Source organism: Sapajus apella, unplaced genomic scaffold, assembly GCF_009761245.1.
Source record: "Sapajus apella isolate SASKATOON/1434 unplaced genomic scaffold, GSC_monkey_1.0 scaffold71, whole genome shotgun sequence".
Classification (NCBI taxonomy): domain Eukaryota; kingdom Metazoa; phylum Chordata; class Mammalia; order Primates; family Cebidae; genus Sapajus; species Sapajus apella.
The window spans coordinates 10,534,467-10,561,452 of record NW_022437011.1 but is presented as its reverse complement, the minus strand read 5'-3'; the positions used below and the strand labels follow the sequence as shown (position 1 = coordinate 10,561,452).

General features: G+C 37.5%; 1 long non-coding RNA gene across 1 annotated transcript; it reads right to left on the bottom strand.

The window, feature by feature from the left end:
- Positions 1–7,529: 7,529 nt before the first annotated feature.
- Positions 7,530–11,225, bottom strand: LOC116531584. Its single transcript, XR_004260483.1, has 2 exons — positions 10,531–11,225; positions 7,530–10,209 (listed from the first exon to the last, which is right to left on the bottom strand). It is a non-coding gene; the product is annotated as an uncharacterized LOC116531584 (long non-coding RNA).
- Between the last annotated feature and the right edge of the window lie 15,761 nt (positions 11,226–26,986).

Sequence of the window (26,986 nt, the reverse complement as noted above, 5' to 3'; positions counted from 1 at the left end):
AGGGTGCCCTCTCTCACCATTTCTATTCAACATAGTATTGGAAGTTCCAGCCAGAGCAATCAGCAAGAAAAAGAAATAAAGGGTATTCAATTAGGAAAAGAGGAAGTCACATTGTCTCTATTTGCAGACAACATGATTGTATATTTAGAAGACCCCCATCTTCTCAGCCCAAAATCTCCTTAAGATGATAAGCAACTTTAGCAAAGTCTCAGGATACAAAATCAATGTGCAAAAATCACAAGCATTCCTATACACCAATAACAGACGGAGAGCCAAATCATGAACAAACTCACATTCACAATTGCTACAAAGAGAATAAAATACCTAGGAATATAACTAACAAAGGATGTGAATGCCCTCTTCAAGGAGAACTACAAACCACTGCTCATAGAAATAATAGAGGACACAAACAGATGAAAAAACATTCCATGCTCATGGTTAAGAAGAATCAATACCGTGAAAATGGCCATACTGACCTAAGTAATTTATAGATTCAATGCTATCCCCATTAAGCTACCATTGACCTTCTTCACAGAACAGGAAAAAAGCACCTTAAACTTCATATGGAACCAAAAAAGAGCCAGCATAGCCAAGACAATCCTAAGCAACAAGAACAAAGCTGGAGGCATCATGCTACCTGACTTCAAACTATACTAGAAGGCTATCATAAACAAAATAGCATGATACTGGTACCAAAGCAGAGATATAGACCAATGGAACAGAACAGAGACCTTGGAAATAATGCCACACACCTACAACCATCTGATCTTTGACAACCCTGACAAAAACAAGCAATGGGGAAAGGATTTCCTGTTTAACAAATGGTATTGGGAAAACTAGCTAACCATGTGCAGAAAGCTGAAACTGGACCCATTCCATTAATTTTATACAAAAATTAACTCCAGATGGATTAAAGATTTAAACATAAGACCTAACTCCATAAAAACCCTAGAAGAAAACACAGGCAATACCATTCAGGACATAGGCATAGGCAAGGACTTCATGACTAAAACACCAAAAGCAATAGCAACAAAAGCCAAAATAGACAAATGGGATCTAATTAAACCTAAGAGCTTCTGCACAGCAAAAGAAACAATCATTAGAGTGAAATGGCAACCAACAGAATGGGGAAAAATTTTTGCAATCTACCCATCTGACAAAGGGCTAATATCCAGAATCTACAAAGAACTAAAACAAATTTACGAGAAAGAAACAATCAACCCCATCAAAAAATGGGTGAAGGATATGAACAGGCACTTTTCAAAAGAAGACATTTATGTGACCAACAAACATATGAAAAAATGCTCATCATCACATTAGAGAAATGCAAATCAAAACCACATTGAGATACCATCTCACACCAGTTAGAATAGCGATCATTAAAAAATCTGGAGACAGATGCTGGAGAGGATGTGGAGAAATAGCAATGCCTTTACACTGATGGTGGGAGTGTAAACTAGTTCAACCACTGCGGAAAACAGTGTGGTGATTCCTCAAGGAGCTAGAAATAGAAGTACCATTTGACCCAGCAATCCCATTACTAGGTATATGCCCGAAGGATTACAAATCATTCTACTATAAAGACACATGAACATGCATGTTCACTGTGGCACTGTTTACAATAGCAAAGACTTGGAACCAACTCAAATGCCCATCACGGATAGACTAGATAAAGAAAATGTGGCACATATACACCATGGAATACAATGCAACCATAAAAAGGATGAATTCTGTCCTTTGCAGGGACACAGATGAATCTGGAAACCATCATTCTCAGCAAACTGACACAAGAACAGAAAACCAAACACCACATGTTCTCACTCATAAGTGGGTGTTGAACAATGAGAACACGTGGACACAGGGAGGGAACATCACACACTGGGGTCTGTTGGGGGTTGAGGGGCTAGGGGAGCTATAGCAGTGGGTGGGGAGGTTGGTGAGGGATAACATTAGGAGAAATACCTAATGTATATGACAGGGGGATGGAGGCAGCAAACCACAATGACATGTGTATACCTACATAACAATCCTGCAAGATCTGCGTATGTACCCCAGAACTTAAAGTATAATTTTTAAAAAAAGAATAACAGCTTTAGATAGTAATATTAATCATTAGAAACACCTAATTTACATGTTGTCTATAAATCTAAATATGAATTTACATACATTCTGTAAATCTAAATATGGAATAAAATGAGCCATACCTCTTCATTTGAATCCCAAATTTTCTTTGGCTTGAATTTTTTTTTAATATTAATGAAGTACTTTGTTTAAAAAAGAAGAAGAAAGAGAAAAAGAAAAACTGGCAAAGTGAACCAAAAAAGACCCAATTACATGCTGCCTACAAGTATCTCACTTGAAATATAAAAATATAGAAAGATTCAAATAAAAAATTTAAAAGCTATATCATGCAACCATTGATCAAAGTGAATCAGAAGTATCTATCAAATAGAGTTCAGAACAAAGGAAACTACTGAGATAGAAAGGAAAATTAGGCTGGGAGCGGTAGCTCATGTCTGTAATCCCAGCACCTTGGGAGGCCAAGGCAGGTGGATCATTTGAGGTCAGGAGTTCAAGACCAGCTTGGCCAACATGATGAAACCCCATTTCTACTAAAAATACAAAAATTATCCAGCCAGTAGTGGTGTGCACCTGTAATTCCAGCTACTCAGGAGGCTGAGGCAGGAGAATCGCTTGATCCTGAGAGGTGGAGGTTGCAGTGAGCCAAGATCACACTGCTGTACTACAGTCTGGGTGACAGAGTGAGACACTGTCTCAAAAAAATTTTAAAAAAAGGAGAGGAAAATTATAAATTATAAGGAGTCAATCCACCAAAAAGACATGGCAACCCTAAATGTGTATGCATCAAACAACAGAGCTGTAAAACAAAATCTCATAGAACTAAAAGGAGAAACAGATAAATCCACAGTTATAACTGGAGAGTTCAACACTCCTCTCTCAAAAAGTAACAGAACAACTAAAGGGAAAATCAGCAAGAATATGGAAGAACTCAGCAACATCACTAACCAAGAAACTAATTAACATTGATAGAACACTATTAAACATTCACAGCCTGGGCACAGTGGCTTACTCCTATAATTTCAGCACTTTGAGACATTGAGGCAAGAGGATCACTTTAGATCAGGAGTTTGAGACCAGCCTGGCCAATATGGTGAAACCCTGTCTCTACTAAAAATACAAAAATTAGCCTGGCATGGTGGTACACACCTGTAGTCCTAGCTTCTTGGGAGGCTGAGGCAGGAGAATCACTTGAGCCTGGGAGGTGGAGGTTGCAGTGATCCAAGATCGCAGTGATCCTAGATCGCACCACTGCACTCCAGCCCAGGCAACAAAGTGAGACTCTGTCTCAAAAAAAAAAAAAAAGTCTCCATCTCAAGAAAAATAAATCACAAAATACATAGTCTTCCAAATGCCCACAGAACATATTTCAAAACACATCATGTCCTGAGTCATAAAAGAAGCCTCAGTAAATGTAAAAGATGTGTTCTGTGACCACAATGAAATCAAAGAAGAAATCAATAACATAAAGATAAAAGAAAAATATTCTAACTTTTAGATTTTAACATATCTCTAAATAATCCATGGGTCAAAGAGGATGTCTCTAAGGAAATTAAAAAAATACATTGTATGAGGTAAAATTTTTAAAAAATTAATTTAAAAAATAACACTAACACAGATCTCTACCAGAAAACACAATAGGTCTTCAAAAAGTTCATGAAAAAAATGCATATTATACAAAAAGCAATGCATGAATTTAAATAAAGTTTACATCAAAATAAACTTGTACTAACTTGTTATAACACATCTGTGTAGGGTCTAGTTTAAGCCACAAAGAAGAATAAAACATCCGTTTGAAAACAGTCACGATCAGAGCAACATAAATCCTGCTAAAACTGAAGCAAGAACAAACGTCGAATTTGTGGTGAAGCTTGGGTGGAAGAATAGTAAAATCACTGACACTTTATGAAAAGTTTATGAGTACAATGCCTCAAAGAAATATGTAATGTACAAATGGATAGCTCATTTTAAGAAGGGATAAGATGAAGTTGGAGATAAAGCCTGCAGTGGCAGGCCATCTGTATCATTTTACAAGGAAAAAATTAATCCTGTTCATACCTTAATTGAAGAAGGCCAATGATTAACAGCAGAAACAAGAGCCAATACCATACACATCCCAAATGGTTCAGCTTACACACTTCTGACTAAAAAATTAAAGTTGACCGGGCGCGGTGGCTCACGCCTGTAATCCCAGCACTTTGGGAGGTCGAGGCCGGTGGATCACGAGGTCAAGAGATCGAGACCATCCTGGTCAACATGGTGAAACCCCGTCTCTACTAAAAATACAAAAAATTAGCTGGGCATGGCGGCACGTGCCTGTAATCCCAGATACTCAGGAGGCTGAGGCAGGAGAGTTGCCTGAACCCGGGAGGCGGAGGTTGCGGTGAACCGAGATCGCGCCATTGCACTCCAGCCTGGGTAACAAGAGCAAAACTCCGTCTCAAAAAAAAAAAAAAAAATTAAAGTTGAGCTATCTTTCTGCTCAATGGGTGCCAAAACCATTGCACCCTGATCAGCTACAGATAAGAGCTGAGTTTCCATGGAAATTTTAAACAATAGGATCAAGATTCTGAATAATTTCTTTGGAGAATTCTAACAGGAGATGAAACATGGCTTTAGCAGTATGATCTTGAAGACAAAGCACAATCAAAGCAATGCTACCAAGAGGTGTAAATGGCCTAGTCAAAGTAAAAGCAGGCTGGTCAAAAGCAAAGTTCCCAACACACAAAAAAAGTAAAGGTCATGGCAACAGGTTTTGGGGATGCTCGAGGCATTTTGCTCATTGACTTTCTGGAGGGCCAAAGAATGACATTTGTTTATTATAGGAATGTTTTAAGAAAGTCAAGCTTTAGCAGAAAAATAACAAGGAAAGCTTCACTGTAGAGTCCTTCTCCACCACAACAATGCTCATGCTCATTCCTCTCATTAAACAAGGGCAATTTTGCAAGAATTTTGATGTGGGAAATCACTGGGCATCCACCATACAGTCCCAATTTGGTCATTTCTTTTTTACTTTTTTTTTTTTTTTTTTCGAGATAGGGTGTCACTGTCACCCAGACTGCAGTAGAGTGGCATGATCTCAGCTAACAGAAATCTCTGCCTCCTGGGTTCACGCAACTGTCCTACTTCAGCCTCCTGAATAGCTGGGATTACAGGCATGTGCCACCACACCCAGCTAATTTTTGTATTTTAATAGAGATGAATTTTCACCATGTTGGCCAGGCTGGTCTTGAACTTCTAATCTCAAGTGATCTGCCTGCCTCAGCTTCCCAAAGTGCTGGGATTACAGAGGTGGATCACCATGCCTGGACCCATTTGATTATTTCTGACTTTTCTTTATTTCCCAATCTTAAAAAATCTTTAAAGAACATCCATTCTTCTTCAGTTAATAATGTAAACAATTCTTCATTGACATGGTTAAATTCTTAGGACCCTCAGTTCTTTAGAGATAAACTAAATGGCTGGTATCATCCCTTATAAAAGTGTCTTGAACTTGGCAGGGCCAAGATGGCTGACTAGAAGCAGCAGTGGTTAGAGGCTCCCACAGAGAAGAACCAAAACAGCATGTGAATTCTGCACTGGTAATCAAGGTATTGAGGTTCTATCATAAGGACTGACTAGGCGGTTGGTGTGACCCACAGAGAGCAAGAAAAAGCAGGGTGGTTCATCAGCCTACCTGAAAGCCATATGGAGCAATGGCAAACCCACCCCTAGCTAGAAGGCAGTGAGTGAACATGCTACCTAGCCTGGGAAACCATGCTCTTTCCACAGATCTGTGCAACCTACAGATCAGAAGATTCCAGTCTTGAGCCCACACCACTAGGGCCTTGGGTCTCAACTACAGAGCTGCACAAATTCTCAGCAGCCACTCTGCTAGAATCTGCCTAAGACTAACGAGTTGTGGGGGCGGGGGCGGGGGGAGAAGCAGCCATGATCACTGCAACTGCCTGCTGCCTAAGGCAACTGAGCTCCCTGCAAGAGGGATGGCAGCTATCACTGCAGCTGCTACCTAAGACACTGATCTGGGGGTACGGGGAAGGGTGGCAGCCACCAAAACAGATACATAAACCAATGGAACAGAATAAAGATCTCAGAAATAAGACCACACATCTGCAACCATCTGATCTTCAACAAACCTGAAAACAACAAGCAATCAGGAAAGAATTCCCTATTTAATAAACAGTGCTGGGAAAACTGGCTAGCTATATGCAGAAAACTGAAACTGGATCCTTTCCTTAAACTTTATACAAAAATTAACTCAATATGGATTAAAGACTTAAATATGAAACCTAAAACCATAAAAACCCTAGACGAAAATCTAAGAAATACCAGTCAGGACACAGACATGGGCCAAAAGCAAAAACTGACAAATAGGATCTAATTAAACTAAAGATCTCTTCACAGCAAAAGAATTATCATAAGAATGAACAGGCAACCTACAAAATGGAAAAAAAAAATTTGCAATCTACCCATTTGATAAAGGTCTAATATCCAGAATTTACCAGGAACTTAAACAAATTTACAAGGAAAAAATAGAAACAACCCCATTAAAAAGTGGGCAAAGGACATGGGCAACACTTCTCAAAAGAAGACATTTATGCAGCCAATAAACATGTGAAAAAAAGTTCAACATCACTTATCACTAGAGAAATGCAAATCAAAACAACAACGAGATACCATTCACACCAGTCAGAATGTTGATTATTAAAAAGTCAAGAAACAACAGATACTGGTGAGTCTGTGGAGAAATAGAAATGTTTTTACATTGTTGGTAGGAATGCAAATTAGCTCAACCATTGTGGAAGACAATGTGGCAGTTCCTCAAGGATCTAGAACCAGAAATAACATTTGACCCAGCAATCCCATTACTGAGTATATACTCAAGGGGATGTAAATCATTCTCTTATGTGGATACATGCACACATATGTTTATTGCAGCACTATTCACAATAGCAAAGACATGGAATCAACCCAAATGCCCATCAATGATAGACTGGATAAAGAAAATGTGGTACATATACACCATGGAATACTATGCAGCTATAAAACAGATTGAGATCATGTCCTTTGCAGGGACATAGATGAAGCTGGAGGCCATCATCCTCACCAAACTAACACAGGAACAGAAAACCAAACACCACATGTTCTCACTCTTAAGTGGGAGCTGAACAATGAGAACACATGGACACAGGGAGGGGAACAACACATGCCTGGGCCTGTCATGGAGGTAGGGGCAGAGAGAGCATCAGGAAAAACAGCTAATGCATGTGGGGCTTTATACCTAGGTGATGGGCTGATAGGTGCCGCAAACCACCATGGCACATATTTACCTATGTAACAAGCATACACATTCTGTACATGTATTGTGGAACTTAAAAAAAACTTAAATTTAAAAAATTTAAAAAGTGTCTTGAACTTTATGGAGTTTATGTTGAGAAATAAAGTTGATAATTTTTATCTTCTAATTCCATTTTCCATGAACTTTTGGAAGTCCCCTCATAGGAAGGTAATCCAGCTAAGTAGAAGGAACACTTCTCAATGTATGCCATGAAGATAGTGTCACCCTGATGCCAAAACCAAAGACAATAGAGAAATAAAAAGAAAATACAGACTGATAACTTTCATAAATTTAGATTTCAACATTCTTTTCAAAATACTAGCAAATAAAATTTTACAATGAATAAAAAGAATCATACACCATGACCAAGTAGGTTTTATTTCATATATTCAATATTTGAAAATCAGTCATTATAATCTACCATATTGATGGGCTAAAGAAGAAAAGACATATGTTCATAATGATCATATCAATAAATGCAGAGAAACATTCGACCAAACTTCAATATCAATTCATGGTTTTAAAAAAACTGAGAGAAATAGAAATAGAGGAGAACTGAGAACTTTCTCAACTCAGTAAGAAGCATCTATGAAAAACCTATAGACAGATTTATTTTTAATTGTGAAGGACTGAATGCTTTTATCCCAATATCAGGAGCAAGGCCAAAATATCTGTTCTCACCATTCTGTTTCAACACAGCACTGGAAGCTCTGCGTGATGCAATAACGCAAGAAAAGTAAATAAGAGGAATGCAAATGAGAAAGAAATAAAACTGCTTTTATTCATGTATGACACAACTGTGTACTTTAAAATCCCAAAGAATGGACAAAGAAAAACACTTCTAGAATAAATAAATTTAGCAAGGTCACCGAAAAAAAGATGAATATAGAAAAGTAAATTGTATATCCATATACTAACAATTAAAAAATCAATACCAAAATGTAAAATATAATACCATTTACATTAACTTAAAAAGGATACCTAGGTGTAAATGTAAAAAAAATGTACAGGACTTGTGTTCCAAAAACTACAAAAACTACACAACACTGATGAAAGATTTTTAAAATCTAAATAAATGGAGAGACATGCTGTGCTCGAGTTGGAACACTCAAAAAGTCATGGTGAGATACTGGTTTTTCTTGAATTGATAAAATTTTACACAATTTCTACCAAAATGCCAGCAAGATTTTCTGTGGCTATAGATGAGATTACTGTAAAATTTATATAGAATAGCAAAGGAACAAGTATAATTAAAACAATTTTGAGAAACAAGAAAAAAGTAGGAAAAATCAATGTACTCTAAGATTTTTACTAAATAGCTACAGTAATCAAGACTGTGTATAATAATTAGATGAATAGACATGTAAATCAATGGAACAAGATAAATAATCCAAAAATATGTCCACCTGAATTTTGACAAAGGAGCAAATGCAACTAACCAAAGGAAAGATAGCCTTCCAAAAAATGGTGTTGGAGCAACTGGACATCCACTGGCAAAAAATAAACTTCAATCTAAATCTCACATCTTATACTAAAATCGATTCAAAATTTATCACAAACTTAAAAGTAGCATAACATTCTAAAGCTTTTAGGAAACAACATAAAGGAAAATATTCAGGATCTAAGGCTAGGGAAAGGGCTCTTAGACTTGACATCAAAAGCATAATCTAAAAAATGAAAAACTGATAAGTTGAACTTCTTAAACATTTTTAAACTTTTACCCTGTGAAAAAACATATTGCAAGCATAAAAGATAAGGCTAAAATTTTGGAGAAAATGTTTGCAAGCACATATCTGACAAAGCACTTATATCTAGAATATATTTTTAAAAACCACTCAAAACTCAACAGTAAAAAATCAAACAGCCCAATTAGAACCTGGACATGAAAAGACATTTTACCAAAGAAAATATGCAAGATCGCAAAGAAATACATGAAAATATTTTCAATGCCAGTAGCAATTAGGGATCAACAATAAAGCTACAATTAGGTATTACTAGATACCTATCAGAATGACTAAGATAAAATGTTCAAAAAGCCAAATGTTAGAAAAAAATTAGAGAAACCAGATTACTCATACATTCTGGTGATAATGCAAAACACTATAGCCACTCTGATAAAGAGCATGGCAGTTTATTCAAAAAAAAAAAAAAAAAAAAACCAACTACCCATGGACCTCTCATATAATACAATAATTGCATTTTCCGGCATTTATTTCCTAGAAGTAAAACCTTGTGTTCACACAAAAACCTTTACACAAATGGCAATACAAGTTTCATTCATAATATTCCTAAATTTAAAATATCCCAGATGTCCTTCAGTGGATGAATAATAAATAAACAGTAGAATATCCATATAATGGAATTATATTAATACATTCAATAACCCAGATGAAGTTCCAGTGAATTATGCTGAATGAAAATGACTAATCCCAAAATGTTTCATATTGCATGATTTATTTATATATCATTCTGAAAATAACAACATTTTTAAAGTGGAAAACAGATTAGTGGTTGTAAGAGTTAAGAAAGAGGTCTGCCAGGGGAGAAAGTGAGTATGAGCATAAAAGGTCAGTATAAGGAATCCCTGCAGTAATGGAAACGTTCTGGACCTTAACTGTATCAATATCAATATTTTGGATGTAATATTGTACTATAGTTTTGGAAGGTGTTACCATTGTAGGAAAGTGTATAAAGAGTACAGAGGATTACCATTTCTTATCATTGCATGTGAGCCTACAATTATGTTAAATAATAAGTGTGTTTGTCTGATTTGCATTGCTATAAAAGAATACCTGGCCGGGCACGGTGGCTCAAGCCTGTAATCCCAGCACTTTGGGAGGCCGAGGTGGGTGGATCATGAGGTCAAGAGATCGAGACCATCCTGGTCAACATGGTGAAACCCCGCCTCTACTAAAACTACAAAAAATTAGCTGGGCATGGTGGTGCATGCCTGTAATCCCAGCTACTCAGGAGGCTGAGGCAGGAGAATTGCCTGAACCCAGGAGGCGGAGGTTGCGGTGAGCCGAGATCGTGCCATTGCACTCCAGCCTGGGTAACAAGAGCGAAACTCCGTCTCAAAAAAAAAAAAAAAAAAAAAAAAAAAACAAGAATACCTGAGTTCAGGTACTATATAAAGAAAATAGATTTATTTGGCTCATGGTTCAGCAGACTGTACAGGAAGCATGGTGGCAACATCTACTTCTGATGGCCTCTTCTTCCTGAGGCCTGAGGAGCTTTTATTCATAGCAGAAGGTGAAGGGGGAGCAGGCATATTACATGGCAAGAGAGATGCCAGGCTCCTGTAAACAAGTAGCTACTATGTGAACTAAGGAAGTGAGAATTCATTCATTACCAGAGGGAACACACCAAGACATTCATGAGGGATCCACCTCTATAACGAAAATACATCCCACTAGCCCCCACCTCCAAAATTGGGGACCACATTCCAACATCAGATTTGGAGGATACAAATATCCAAACCACATCAACAAGTTTAATTATAAAATCAGAAGTGAAGACAAGAGTCATGTACAAGGAAGCTTCAAACTTTTGTTCCCCAACAGAAACATCAACAAAACAAAAGAAAATGAAACAGAAGCAATCTGATTAAACTTCGTAGGAGCTGTGAAAAACAGTTATAGGTTTACAACAACCCAGTAAATGCCCAATCAAGAAAAAATCTATGAACATATTCAGACTGTAAGAAAAAAAAAATCCAGCCAGAGCTGTGGCTCATGCCTGTAATCCTAGCAATTTGGGAGGCCAAGGCAGGAGGTTTGCTTGGGAGTTTGAGACTAACCTGGGTAACATAGTCAGACTCCATCTCTATAAAAAAGTGAAATGAAAAACTAGCTGAGTGCAGTGGTACACACGTATAGTCCCAGCTACTCAGGAGGCTGATGGAATTGAGGGAAGAAATAGATAACTGAACAATAATAGTTGGAGACTTCACTATTCCATTGTCAATACTGAATACAACAACTATGCAATGATCAACAATGAAATCAAAGACTTTAACAACACTATACGCAAGTTATACCTAACAGCCATCTATGGAGAATTCCACCCAATAACAGCAGAATACACATTCTATTCAAGTACATATGGCACAATTTCCTCAACTGACCATATGCTAGGCCATAATGCAAGCCTCAACAAATGTAAAAGTATTGAACTCATAAAAGAATAAACAATCACAATGAAAATTAGAAATTAATAACAGAAATAAATTTGGGAAATGCATCCCATTGATGTTAGACAAATGTCCAAACACTGTAAAGGCTTTATTGCATTTCTTATATTCATAAAGATTCTTACCAATATGAATTCTCTAATATGTAGTAAGACAGAATTAACTCTATATATTTTCCTACATTTCTTACATTCATCAAGTTTCTCATCAGTTTGAATTCTCTGATATTGAGCAATGTGTCCAGAAACAATAAAGGCTTTACCACATTCTTTACATTCATAAAGTTTGTCACCAGTATGAATTATCTGGTTCTCAGAAGAACTCAAATCAGATCAAAGACCTTATGTTCCTTACATTCATGGAATTTGGCACTTATATGAATACTCTGACGTTGAGTACATTGTCTGGATACAAGAAAGGCTTTATTGCATCTCTTATATTCATAGTTTTTCACCATATGAATTCTCTGATATATAGTAAGGATTAAAATTTAAATATCTCTTCACAGTTCTTATATTTTTTCAGGTTTTTCAACAGTATGAATTCTCTTACAATGAGTGACTTACCTGCACACAAGAAAGGATTTCTGACATTCCTAATATGAATGAAGTGTATAATCAGTATGAATTCTAATTTACAGAATAAACTCAACTCATTCTAAATACCTTCCCACATTCCTTATATTCATAGAATTTCTTACCAGTATGAATTCTCTGGTGTTGACTAAATAGTCCACACAAATAATACCTTTCGCACATTCTTAACATTCTTAAAGTTTTTAATCAGTATGAATTCATGATGTCTGTGATAAGGACTAAATTATATTGTAATGTCTTCTCACATTTTTTACATCGATTGTATTTTTCACAGTATGAGTTCTCTGATGCCGAGTAAATTGATATCCACTACTGGTCATCTCAAATTGTGGTCACACCACTTCTAAACAGAACAAATTTTCTTTCGATGTTTAAGTAATATAATATTACTTCTGTTTATAATATAATAATAGTTTCTGGCTTTTATAAATTACATGATACAAAATTTGAAATTTCTATAAGCAGTTACTATTGTAGATAATAATTTAAGTAAAGTCCTCCTCTCAAGCATGCTCTCACAATTTCAGTTATTTCTGAAACAGAGGCTTCAAGGATACTTGTATTACTTCTTAATCTGATTCCTTAATTCCTGGATTACATCTCTAGTGTCTGCTCTCCAGAATTCTGGGTCCAAAGGCTGTTGTGGTGATAGAAGATTATCCAGAAATAGATTGGCATAGCTCTAATGACAGTCTCATTTAAAAAAAATTTGCTGGCTTATGCCCTCTGGGTAAATGTGAAAAAAAAATTTTTGCTAGTAAGCTAGGTTTTTGTTATAGACAGTGTGTCTCACCTGCTACCCTAGCTGGAGTGCAGTGGCATGATCACAGCTTGCTGCAGCCTTGAACTATTGGACTCAAGTGATCTTCTCATCTTCAGCTTCTGAGTAGCTAGGACTACAGGCACATGCCATAGGCACTCAGCTAATTTTTTTTTATTTGTAGAGATGGGATCTTGCTATATTTTCCAGGCTGGTCTTAAATTCCTGGGCTTAAGCAATCCTCCTGCCTTGGCCTCCTAAAGTGCTGGGATTACAGGTGTGAGTCACCACACCCACCCAGTAAACTAGTTTTGTTCAGCTTACTATTTAAGCCCTTCCAATAATTTTGTTAGCACATAATTTTCTGTGTGAACCTCCTCCCAATTAAAAGTAACTGCAATTGTTTGATATTGGCAGTGAACATTAATCAGAGATTGACTGTGTAACAAACTAAAAGATAAAAATCAAATAATATGTGAATCTCAAAGTGACCAAGTTAGGATAAAAAAAATCAAATAATAAAGAAAAGCATTTGTATTAATTTCACAGGGCTGCTGTAACAAATTACCACAAACATTGTGGCTTAAAACAAATTTATTCTCTCACAGTTGTAGAGGCCATATGTCTGAGATCAGAGTGTTAGCAGAGTTATCCTTCCACCAAAAGGCTCTAAGAGAGAATGTTCCTTCTCTGTTCCAGCTTCTAGTGGCTGTTGACATTCCTTGTAGCTGTATCAGCCCAATATGTTCCTCTATATTAATTTGCTTCTCTTCTCTGTGTCTCTTTCTATGTCTTATTTGGACACTTATCATTAAATTTAGTTCCAACCTTGACAATCCAGAATAATCTCATTTTAAGATGATTAACTTAATTACATCTGCAGAGACCCCTTTTCCAAATGACGTCACATTTCCAATAAGGTCCATATATTAGGACACCACATATCTTCTTGGAGGCCAACATTAAACAACTAGAGCATTTTATAAGGTTCGATACATAATTCTGATCAAAAATAACTTCTAGGAAAATTCCACTACTTGGTAAAACTACACATCAAAAACCTATAGTAGATATTAACTTGATATAGAAAATTTAAATATATTACCTTGAAAACTGAAAATAAAATATGGATGCTTGCCATCATCTCTTCTGTTTAAGATGGTACTATAGGTCCTGGCCCCAATACTATAACACAAGAAAAAAGTAGGTCAAGTATGATGACTCAAGCCTGTAATCTAAGCACTATGGGAGGCCAATGCAGGAATATTGCTTGAGCCCAGGACTTTGAGACCAGCCTGAGCAACATAGGGAAACCACATCTTCACCAAAAAAAGAAAATCTTAAGTTATCCAGGTGTGTATGCACACATCTGTGGTCCCAGCTACTTGGGAGGCAGATGTGGGAGAACTGCTTAAGCCCAGAAAGTCAAGGCTGCAGTGAGCCATGATTGCACTACTGCACTCCAGCCTGAATGACAGAGTAAGACCCTGAAGAAAAGAAAAAGCTATAAAGCATCTATGAATTAACTAACAGTACACAAGATCTCAATGAGGAAAGATACAATATGCTTTTACCATAGAGAGAGATGGCTGGATATGGTGGCTAATTCCTATAATGTTGGCACTTTGGGAAACCCAGACAGTAGCATTGCTTGAGCTCAGGAGTTTAAGACCAGCCTAGATAACTTAGTGAGACCCCATCTCTACTAAAAATTTTAAAACTTATCCAGGCATCGTGGCACATGTCTGTTGTTCTAGCTACTTGGGAGGCTGAGGCAGAAGGATCACTTAAATCCAGAAGTTTAAGGTTACAGTGAGTTATGATTATGCCACCTCACTCCAGCCTGTACAACAGAGCAAGGCCCCAACTCCAAACAAAAGCTATAAAGCATCTATGAATTAACTAACAGTACACAAGATCTCAATGAGGAAAGATACAATATGCTTTTACCATAGAGAGAAGATTCTAAATAAATAGAGACACATTCTATGTGCCATTCTAAAAGCATCAATTGGATGCCATTAATTAATATGAAATATAATCACTCCAAATTAATCCATAATTAAAAATCATTGACATCAAAATTCCAGTGTTTTGTTTGTTCTTTTTGTTTGTTTGTTTGTTTGTTTGTTTTTTGAGACAGAGTTTCACTCTTGTTGCCCATGCTGGAGTGCAATGGTGTGATCTTGACTCACTGCAACCTCCACCTTCTGGATTCAAGCAATTCTCCTGCCTCAGCCTCCCCTGTAGCTGGGATTAAACGTGCCCACCACCATGCCCAGCTAATTTTTGTATTTTTAAGTAGAGATGGAGTTTCACCATGTTGGCCAGGCTGGTCTCAAACTCCTGACCTCAGGTGATCCACTGACCTTGGCCTCCCAATGTGCTGGGATTACAGGCATGAGCCACCATGTTCAACCTCCAGTGGTATTTTTAAGATGATAGATAATCTAAAACTTTAAAAGAAGCATAAAGATCAATAAATTTCATGTCAGCATCATAAATGAAGTGGAAGATGTATAAAAAGATACATATACATATACTCATTTGATGGTAATTATATGTATCTATATATATATGATGTGTGTGTGTGTGTGTGTGTGTGTGTGTGCGCTATGTGTGCATATACACCATCATAATCAAAGATGGACTCCAAGTATATTAAACACAATGTGGAGGTAAAGCAATAATGTTGATATGTTGATAGAAGGAAATAGAGGGTGATAACTTTAAAACATAGGGGCAAGAAAGGACTTTTAAAATGAAACTTCAAACATAAGGCAAAAACATGTACATAAATCTCATTATAATTATTTAGTCAAGAGTATGTATTAAGCACTTCTTCTGTGCTAGGCACTAAGGCTGTACATTAATAATGCATACAAATTATAAATACCACTCCTCACTAAAAGGAAACAGGGCTTTTTGGAGAAATTGCTCACCTCAGGATAGTGGTGACAAAAGTGCATGATGAAACTAATATCCTTTTTTCTTCAGAAAGTAAAAAACTGCTCAAAAATTATGAGAATACTTGTAAAAACACCACAGGATACATGTGAAGGGTCTCCCACTGGTAAAATACAATACAATTTTAATACTGCAATGAATGCTGACAGAAATGCATTATAACAAAATGTATAAAATAGAATCCTTGATATTAATGACCAATAATGGATACTAATGAATAAACTAATATGAATAGATATAAATATGGCTTAAACAAGGGTGGGGGAAATGAGAACTTTTTTACGAAAGAATGCCAATTAATACATGTAGAATAAATTACCATTTGAAAGTCACTGTTTTTTAACCATCATAGGAATAATTGATTCAGACAAGAATCATCCACGAATACTAAAATATTGGGGTAAAAGTTTGTTGATGATGAGTTTCAATGTATCTCCCCACAAATTAGTTATTAATTACAAGGAAAAAAATGGTATTGTTGCAGTTGAGAAACTTGGTGAACATAAAACATTGGCATAAAAGTTTGTTAGTGATGAATTTCAATGTATCTCTCCACAAATCAGTTATTAATTACAAGGAAAAATATGGAATCTTTGCAGCTGAGAAACTTGGTGAACACAACACTAACAAAATTACATCACCAGTAATGAGACAAACCGACCTTATGTATCTTCCAATGTGACATACTGCCACAATTATAAGGAAATAATCAGACAAGCTAAAACTCAGGATCATTCTTTAAAACTATTGTTTTTTGTACCCTTTAAAATTTATTAATATCATCAAAGGTAAAGAAAGGCTAAGAACAATTTCAGATTAAATACGACTAAACAGACATAGGAACTAAGTGTAATGTTTGATTCTGGGTCAGAAAAAAAATTCCATAAAATATATTATTTGGAAAATTTGTGAAATTTTAATATGGACAACATATTAGATAGTCAAACTATAAGATGATTAAGTATTTTAATTTAATCATCATGCTGCCATTTGAAGAGTATATTCTTACTCTTGAGAGTTACATGCTGAAGTATTTCAATACGAAGTAAAAGGATTTAATAGTTGTAAAATTCTTTTAACATTGTAAAAAGCATTTAACAATTAACGTTTTATCACACACACAGTCTTTCTCTGTATGTGTGTGTGTGTGTGTGTATGTATCTACAGACCAATATAAATAGATACAGATCTATTCCATTTATCTCTAAATGAATATACATAGTGAGAGGAAGAAAGAATGTGGCAAATGGTAGCTTAAGTTCACCAACTATATAAATGTTCATTTTCCTGTTTTTGTACATTTTCCATAGGTTTGACATTGTTCAACATTTGAAAAAATATTCAGAATCTGATTATTTTATTTTCTCCACTGCTGCCACCCTGGTCAAAATCATTGTAACTTTTTACTGAGGTTACTGAAATAGCCCTTTATTGCATTCTGCTTTTACCCTTTCCTCCTACATCATATTTCTATATGGCAGCCAGAGTAATCCTTTGGCCACATCACTCCTGTGCCAAAAAGAGTAGTTCTAGCCTCCTATTTCCCTCAGGAAAGCAAAGACTTACAGTGACAAACAAAAACCAAATTATCTGTTGCTTTTATTACCACTCTGACTTCATTTCCTTCTAATAATTATTATCTCTTTGATCCAACATACAGATGTCTCTGCTACTCCTTTAACACACCAAGCATTCTTCCTTAGGACATTTGCTCTAGTTTTTCCCTCTGCCTTCAATGTTTTACCCCAAGGAAACAACTTAGCTAACTCCTCACTTTCTTCAAGTTAGATATAATTGCTTAATGAAGTCTATCCTGATTATTCTATATAGCTCTTTAATATTGTGACATATTCTTCCCATCTCCCACAGATTACTGATTCTCTTAATTTGTTATGCTCATTCTTTATGCCAAAGCACATTTTATCTTCACCTTAACAAATGTAATTTTCTCATTGTTTTCTTGCTTACTGTCACATCTCTTCACAATATAAGTCCTTCAATGGTTAGGCTTTTTGTCCATTTTTTTCAGTGATATATACCTTCCCTATAAGTGTTCCTAGTATACAAAAGGTGTTCAATACATATATATTGACTAGACAACTTATAACAAAATTTAAATATTAGTTTTGGCCTGAGATTTGCAAGGTGAACCAAGAAAAACTCAATGGTTTACTGCTTCAGCAACTAATATAAAAGAATTGCCATCAATACAAATGGAAAGGATTGTAAGAGAAGCAAGTTTGTGGGAGAAAAATCAAGAGTGCAATTCATATATACCAAGTTATAGATGTGTATCAGTCACTCCAAGTGGAAATGTCTAATATGCAGTTGGACATATGAGTCTGGAGTTCAGGAGAAATATATGGGCTGGAGTTATACATTTGAGAATTATCAGCATACAAATACCATTTAAAATAATGAGACTAGGCTGGGCATAATGGCTCACACTGTAGTCTCAGTACTTTGGCAGGCCAAGGTGGGTGGGTCACTTGAGGTCAGAAGTTTGAGACTAGCCTGGCCAACATGGTGAAACCTCACCTCTACCAAAAATACAAAAATTATCCAGGCGTGGTGGTGGGCACCTGTAATCCCAGCTACTCTGGAGGCTGAGGCACAAGAATCACTTGAACCCAGGAGGCAGAGGTTGCCGTGAGCCACACAGCATTGATCTCCAGCCTGGGCAATAGAGTGAGATTCTGTCTCAAAAAAAAAAAAAAGAAGAAGAAGAAGAAGAAGAAATGGAAAGCCAAAAGGAAAGATGTTCATACTCCTTCATGATCACAGAAATAAAAATTAAAATTAATGGAGATAATACTTTACACCTATCAGAATGTCAAAAATACAAAAGCTAGTAATTTCAAATGTGGGAAAGAATGTTGACAGAAAAGACCCTCATGCTTTGTTTTTGAGAGTGTAGTCTGATGCAGCCATTCTAAAGACCAACTGAAGACCATCTGGACCTATTTTATCAAATTAACTACACTACTCTTAAGAACCATCAGTTTTATTCAAGTTGTATCCAAAAATAAATTATCATTCAGGTACAGAAAAGGATTATAAATATAAGGATGTTAATTGGCAACATTACGTCAAAGTGTGATTCAAAATGTTAAATATATTCTCACAAACGTATAATAAGCTGGCCAAAGTTTTACTTACTTTATTAATAATGGAATCAGCAAAATGATCAAGCCTCTTCTGATTATTGTCCACCAGGAGAACAAAACTTTGGTGGTGAACTGCTCTATTTGACAGATAAGAAATAATCATGCAACTATAAGTTTTGCAGAACTGAAAAAAGTCTGAGCCCTAATCAGTTGTGCAAAACTAATTTATATTCCTGTTAAGAATCAAATGATTATCAGAGACGCTTATAGGAAACACTCTAAAATTATTTTTAAATGTAGTTATCTTTTTTGCCTTGTTTCCATGTTTTCATTATTTTTTCTTATTGTCCTTCCATGTGATTATAAATAATTCCAAAATATTATTTTTCATCGTTAAAAGGTCACCTTGTTGCAAGGATTTTTTGTTGGTTTTCTTGTGGTAGTGGTTTGACTGGATTCATAGATAAAGCAAAGATTACTCACTAACACACGTAAGCCTTCTTATTGTATGGTAAATAAATCTGGAACCATACAGTTCTAAGCAACTACTATGTCCACAGAATTAACTTCTGTCTGGAGATTATGTAAGGAAGATTGCATGTGTACCCTCTATCTTTCAGAGATGTTATTACTCACACTTTCTCATTTTATCTAATTCTAGAAAACCAAAACAAATATGTTAATCTCAGTCAGATTATTTTAAGAACCAGCAATTTTGAATAAATTTGTCTTTATTCTAGGTCTCCAAAATTTGCTAAAATTCCTAGCCTTCCAATAAGTAACCTTTTTATTCCCTGTAAGGCTAGAATTTATAAGAGCAAAATAACAGAAACCAGATTAGATTCATAGATGGGCTTCTAAGACATTGGCTCTACATGTAAAATACAACTCATGTTTCTTAATGATATTTTCATACTTAATGAAATTAACTCTGTTCTCAAATACAACACTTCCAGTGTGGTCTTATTGCACAAATGATTTGTCCAATTCTACACTGGTTTTGTTTAAAGAGACAGATTCTTATGAAACCTATTGACATAAAAACTAAGGCAAGTTCTGATTCCAGGGAGGATGGAGTAATGACATTCCACCCTGTTTGTCCTACGGAATACAACTAAAAATGCTGGACAGAATACATGAAGCAGCGTGCCTGAAAACTTAATGGTAGCAGGAAGATTTGGGAAGTAGTCCAAAAATTGAAGTTTCTCTAAGCCAGCAAGAAATTTAACATATTTCTCCTCAAAATTGCCTAGTTTGAACTCAAAGCCATCCTGAATCCCAGAAGTCCACACCAGCTGCAGACAAAAAGAGTTCCAATAGAACTTTTCATTTCTGGTCTGGGAATCTGAAAGGAAAGTACTAGAGCTCAGAGATAGTGGAGAAATCCTTTTTTTCTTCTTTTTCTTCTTTTTCCCCTTCTTTCCTGACCCATTCTCCAGGTACTAGGCAGGTACCTAAAACTCTGAGGAAGTGAAACTCTTCTCTCTGATCAAAGAATCTGTGTTCCCAAGAGCATGAAGCAGATCCCTGTTCCTTTTTAAAATTTTTTTTCTGTCTTCCTGCTACTTGATCCTAAATTCAGACACAGTCATAAGAAGTTTGTGGCAAAGAGGGAAAGCTGAAGCCTCTGTTTTCAGACTGAATGACCCCAATGAGCCATGGAGACATAAATGGATCAGAGGAGTAACCTCATAAAGTTGTGTATAAACTCCTGAAATCATTGTTAAAGGTATGTAAATCTCACCCTAAACACCATACCACATGCTTTAAGAGCTGAGCTGCCGGCCGGGCGCGGTGGCTCAAGCCTGTAATCCCAGCACTTTGGGAGGCCGAGGCGGGTGGATCACGAGGTCAAGAGATCGAGACCATCCTGGTCAACATGGTGAAACCCCGTCTCTACTAAAAATACAAAAAATTAGCTGGGCATGGTGGCGCGTGCATGTAATCCCAGCTACTCAGGAGGCTGAGGCAGGAGAATTGCCTGAAACCAGGAGGCGGAGGTTGCAGTGAGCCGAGATCACGCCATTGCACTCCAGCCTGGGCAACATGAGTGAAACTCTGTCTCAAAAAAAAAAAAAAAAAGAGCTGAGCTGCCAAGAAGAATGACAGCAGCAAGAAGGAAGACTAGGAGTTCTCCAGCCTCATTCTTTCCATTCCCACCAAAATCCAACCAGCAACTGTCTACAGACAAAAATACCATCCTAAACATCTCAGAACTCAGGAATGAGGCTAACACACTTCCCTGGACTCAGGAACCAAGAAAAGCCACGATCAAACAGTAAGAGTAGTAATTCTGTTTGACTAACATTTCTCCCCCACGCCTGGACAGTACTACTCAGGGAATTCCACTGGTCCCATGGTTTCTACAGTGGGAAAAGTTAATTCAAGAGAGATACTCAGCTTCCCCACCATTTGGAACCTCTCACAGGAGGTTCACACCTGTCTTGTCCCACAGGTAAGAGTGGGAGTATTGTCTTGTCCCACAGAAAAGAATAGGAGTAATGGCAGGACTAGACCACCTAGATTCAGTTAGAAACACAGAATATGGGTGGGGCTCACAGTTACTAGCACTCAGATCTTGGTGGCTGATCCGCATTCCACCCAACAGAGGCACTACACCAAAGAAACTAGCCGACAGCAATTCCAGCCAGGGCTACACCAGGCAGGGTTATCCTGGCCTTAGAGCACCCACTAATACTTAATTGGTGGCGTGTAAATCATTTATATTTTTAGTCTGAAGGTTAAAAGACAAAACTATCATTTATATTTTTAATCTGAAGGTTAAAAGACAAAACTATTAACAATAATGAAAACTACAATAACTTGTAATATTATTATAAAGTGTACTAACTTGTAATATGTAATATACAACGATGTAAATTAGGACATTGAAAATTCAAAATGTGAGGGGAAAGTAAGTTAAACAATAGAGGTATTTTCACTATCAAAGTAAGTTTTTGTCCAAGTACCTTTGCTCATGCCTGTAATCCCAGCACTTCGGGAGGCTGAGGCAGGCAGATCACCTGAGGTCAGGAGTTTGAGACCAGCCTGGCTAACATGGTGAAACCCCATCTCTACTAAAAATAGGAAAATTAGTCAGGTGGTGTGGCAAGTGCCTGTAATCCCAGCTACTCAAGAGGCTGAGACACGAGAATTGCTTGAACCCGGGAGGCAGAGGTTGCAGTGAGCCAAGATCATGCCACTGTACTCCAGCCTGGGTGACAGAGTGAGACTCTGTCTCAAAAGAAAAAAAAAGTAAGTTGTTATCAGCTTAAAATAATATGTTATAAGTTTTTCTTTTTGTAAGTCTCATGGTAGGCACAAAGAAAAAACCCATAATAGATACACTAAAAATAAAAATCAGGGAATCAAAACACACTACTAGAGAAAATCACTTAACCACAGGAAAGACAGTAAGAGAGGAAGAAAAGAAAAAAGATCTACAGCACAACTAGAAAATAATCAACAAAATTGTAGTAGTACATTCTTACCTATCAATAATTACTTTGAAAATAGATTAAATTAAGCCATCCAGTTAAAATTGATAGAGTGGCTAAATTGATAAAATAAAACACCCAACTATATGCTGTTTACAAGAAACTTGCTTCATTTTAACGACAAACACAGACTAAAAGAGATGGAAGAAGAATTTCCATGCAGCCAGGCATGGTGGCTCATGCCTGTAATCCCAGCACTCTGTGGGGCCAAGGTAGGTGGATCAGTTGAGGCTGGGAGTTCAATCCCAGCCTAGCCAACATGGCAAAACCCTATCTCTAACAAAAATACAAAAATTAGCTGAGCATGGTGGTGCATGCCTATAATCCCAGCTACATGTGAGGCTGAGCCAGAAGAATCACTTGAACCCGGGAGATGGAGATTGCAGAGAGCCAAGATTGTGCCATTGTACTTCAGCCTGGGTGACAGAGCAAGACTCTGTCTCCAAAAAAACAGAATTTCCATGCAAATGGAAACTGTAAGAGAGTAAGAGTAGCTATATTTATATCAGATAAAATAGACTTTAAGTCAAAAACTCTAAAAAGAGACAATGAAAGTCATTATATAATAATAAAGGGTCAAGAGTATGTAACAATTGTAAATACAAAAGCATGCAATATTAAAACACCTAAATGTATAAAGCAAATATATTAATAGATCTAACGGGAGAACTAGACTGCAATACAAAGATAGTAGGGGAATTTGCCACCCATTTTCAGCAATGGACAGGTCATTCAGACAGAAAATCAACAAAGAAACATCAGATTTAAGCTGCACTGTAGACTAAATGGACCTAGCAGACATTTACAGAACATTCCATCCAACGACTACAGAATACATATTCTTTTCAACTGCACGTAAAATATTTAACAGACTAGATAATAAGGCCACAAAACAAGCCTTGACAAATTTAAGATTGAAACCATATCAAGTGTTTCTTCTGACCACAATGATATAAAACTAAAAATCAGTAACAGAAAAGAAATTTCAGAAACTTTATACATTCATAGAAATTAAATACACTCCTGAAAAACCAATGAATCAAGAAAGAAATTTAAATATCCCTTTTGGACAAATAGAAATGGAAACACAATGCACCAAAACTTATGGAATACAGCAAAAGCAGTTCTTAGAGAAAAATCCATAGCAATAAACACCAACATCCAAAAATAGAAAGATTTCAAATAAAGAATCTAACATCATACCTCAAAGAACTAGAAATACAAGAACAAACTAAATCTAAAATTAGGAGAAAGAAGTAATAAAGGTCAGAATATAGGTGAGATGTGGTAGCTCATGCCTGTAATCCCAGCACTTTGGGAAGCTGAGGTGTATGGATCACTTGAGCGCAGGAGTTCAAGACCAGCCTGGTGAACATGGTAAAACACCATCCCTTCTAAAAATGGGAAAAAAAAAAAAAAAAGCCAGGCATGGTGGCAGATGCTTGCAGTTTCATCTACTCTGGAGACTGAGGTGGGAGGATCTCTTAAGCCTAGGAGGTGGACGTTGCAGTAAGCCAACATCACCACTGCATTCCAGCCTGGGTGACAGAGTGAGATCCCATCTAAAAAAACAATCAGCATATAAATAAATGAAACAGAGACTTGAAAAAAAAATCCAAAAGAGCACCAAAATTAAGAGTTGGTGTTTTGAGAAAAAATAAAATCAACCAATGGTTAGCTAAACTACCTAAAGAAAAAAGAGAGAAGACAAACAAAATGATGAAAAAGGAGACATTATAACTGATACCACAGAAATAAAAAGGATCATAAGAGATTATTACAAACAATTATACACCAACAAATGGAATAACCTAGAAGAAACAGATAAATTCCTGGACACATACAACCTACTAATATTGAATAATGAAGATATAGAAAATTTGAAGAGATCAATAATGAGTAAGGACATTGAATCAGTAATAAAAAGTCTCCCATCAAAGAAAAGTCCAAGACCTGGTGGTTTCATTACTGAATTCTATCAACATTTAAAGAAGACTAATACCAATTATTCTCAAAATATTTTAAAATACTGAAGAGGAGAGAATACATTCAAACTCATTCTACGAGGCCAGCATTACTCTGATTTCAAAACCAAAAAAAGGCTCCCAGTTACTCCAGGGGAAGGAGTGAGTTGAACTGGAAAGGAGCAACCTGCCTTCACAACATGCCTCTGGAATCCTGGCAGGAGGAGACCCCTCAACCACCATGGACACTTGAGCTGGCAGGGACATCTACTTAGAGAAGTGGTAGGGGAAGCACTCCAACTGGTGCAGAGTCCAGAGGGTTTTATATGGTAATGTCTGTAGTGAAGCATAATCAGGGATGCCCATCCCCCTAGGCTTGATTTGCTCCCGTAAGAGACTTTAGCCCTAAGGGAACTGTTGGACATAAACTCTGCAGGGCAGTCTTGCCCACCAAATGAGGTCAGTCTGATGTGAGCACCCCTTGGTCTGCTGACCTCTCCCAGGGCCCCAGCCTGGCTGCACCTGCTTGCCCTGGTGCTCTGGAAGTGCTGCATCATAGCTCCTGTGCTGGCGGACTGCACCAGCCCACCCACTACCTCCTCTCATTGCAGCTCCCTTCAGGCCCACAACCACCCCTACATTGCTGGTGCATATGTGCATGGGTGGATCTTGCCTTCCCTGTCCTGCCAGCATGTGTGTGCACAGGCACCTTGCCCTGCCACTGCTTCTGCGGTAAGTGCACCCCACTCCACCCCTCCCCCACCATACTTCCATTGCAGTCGGAGTGCAACCCAGCCCCGACCAGCACCCTGCCCCAGCACCAACATTGTCACCAGAGTGAAACTAGGCACAGAGAACGGTGGACCCTCCACTGCCCTAAGTGGCAAACTACACCTACATGAAAATTCACAGAGGATGCACACAGTCCTGCACCCACCAGCACCTTACCCCCATGCTAAAACCACCAGCACAACCACACACACAGTCAGTCACCAGCAGGGACCCCCAACCCCTGAACCATGCTTCTCTGCTGCCGCTATGAATGCCTGAACACCCATGAGCACCCAGCTACAACCAATAAGCATGTAACCTGCCGTGCTGCTTCTGGCACATGCAAATGAGGATGGACTCCACTGCCACCACCCTATGAAATGCTTTGCCTGTCACCGCCCACAGGAATGCTGAAACAAAAGATGCAGGAGCACCTCAGTCCACCCAGTGCAGTGGATTCCTAACCTCAAGGAGCCAGAAAACAAAGTTGGGGCCCAATACTGGTCCCCCAGAGTTACAGCACATAGTCCAGGAGTTGTGAGCTGAGCCTTGGCCCCCTGAAATCTTCCAGAAACAAAGCCAGTCAATAGAACCCACCTTATACCACAATCAAGCTCTTAAGGTCATCAAACAGGATAAAGAAAAAAAAAATCCAAAGGACAGCAATTTCAAAGATTGAAGAAACAGCCCGCAAAGATGAGAAAGAACCAGTACAAGAACTGACAACTCAAAAAGTGAGAATGCCTTTATTCCTCCAAACGACCGCACTAGCTCTCCAGCAAGAGTTCTGAAAGAGGCTGAGATGACTGAAATGATAGAAACAGAATTCAGAATATGGATAGGAATGAAGATAATCAAGATGCAGGACTACATTGAAACAATCCAAAGAAGCTAAGAATCACAATAAAACAATGCAGAAGCTGCCATACAAAATAGACAGTATAGAAAAGAACATAACCAACATGATAGAGCTGAAAAACACACTATAAGCATTTTTTTTTTCCTGAGGCAGAGTCTTGCTCTGTCACCCAGGCTGGAGTGGTACAATCTCAGCTCACTGCAACCTCCACCTCCCAGGTTCCAGCAATTCTCCTGCCTCAGCCTCCCGAGTAGCTGAGATTATAGGTGCCCACCAACATGCCCAGCTGATTTTTTGTATTTTTAGAGAAGACAGGGCTTCACCATGTTGGCTGGGCTGGTCTTGAACTCCTGACCTCATGATCCACCCACCTCAGCTTCCAAAGTGCTGGGATTACAGGCGTGAGCCATCATGCCCGGCCTAGAATTTCATAATGCATTTGCAAGTATTAATAGCAGAATAGGCCAAGCTGAGGAAAGAATGTCAGAGCTTAAAGACTGGCTTTCTGAAATAAAACAGTCAGACAATAATCAAGAAAAAAAGAATGAAAAGTAATGAATAAGACCTCCAACAAATATGGGATTGTGTAAAGAAACCAAAGCTATGACATATTGGTGTCCCTGAAAGAGATGGGGAGAATGGAACCAACTTGGAAAACATATTTCAGGATATCATCCATGAAAACTTTCCCAACCTAGCTAGAGAGGTCAACATTCCAATTCAGGAAATGAGAGAACCCCAATAAGATAATTCACAAGAAGATAGGCCAGGCATGGTGGCTCAAGCCTGTAATCCCAGCACTGTGGGAGGCCAAGGCAGGCGGATCATGAAGTCAAGAGATCGAGAACATCCTGGC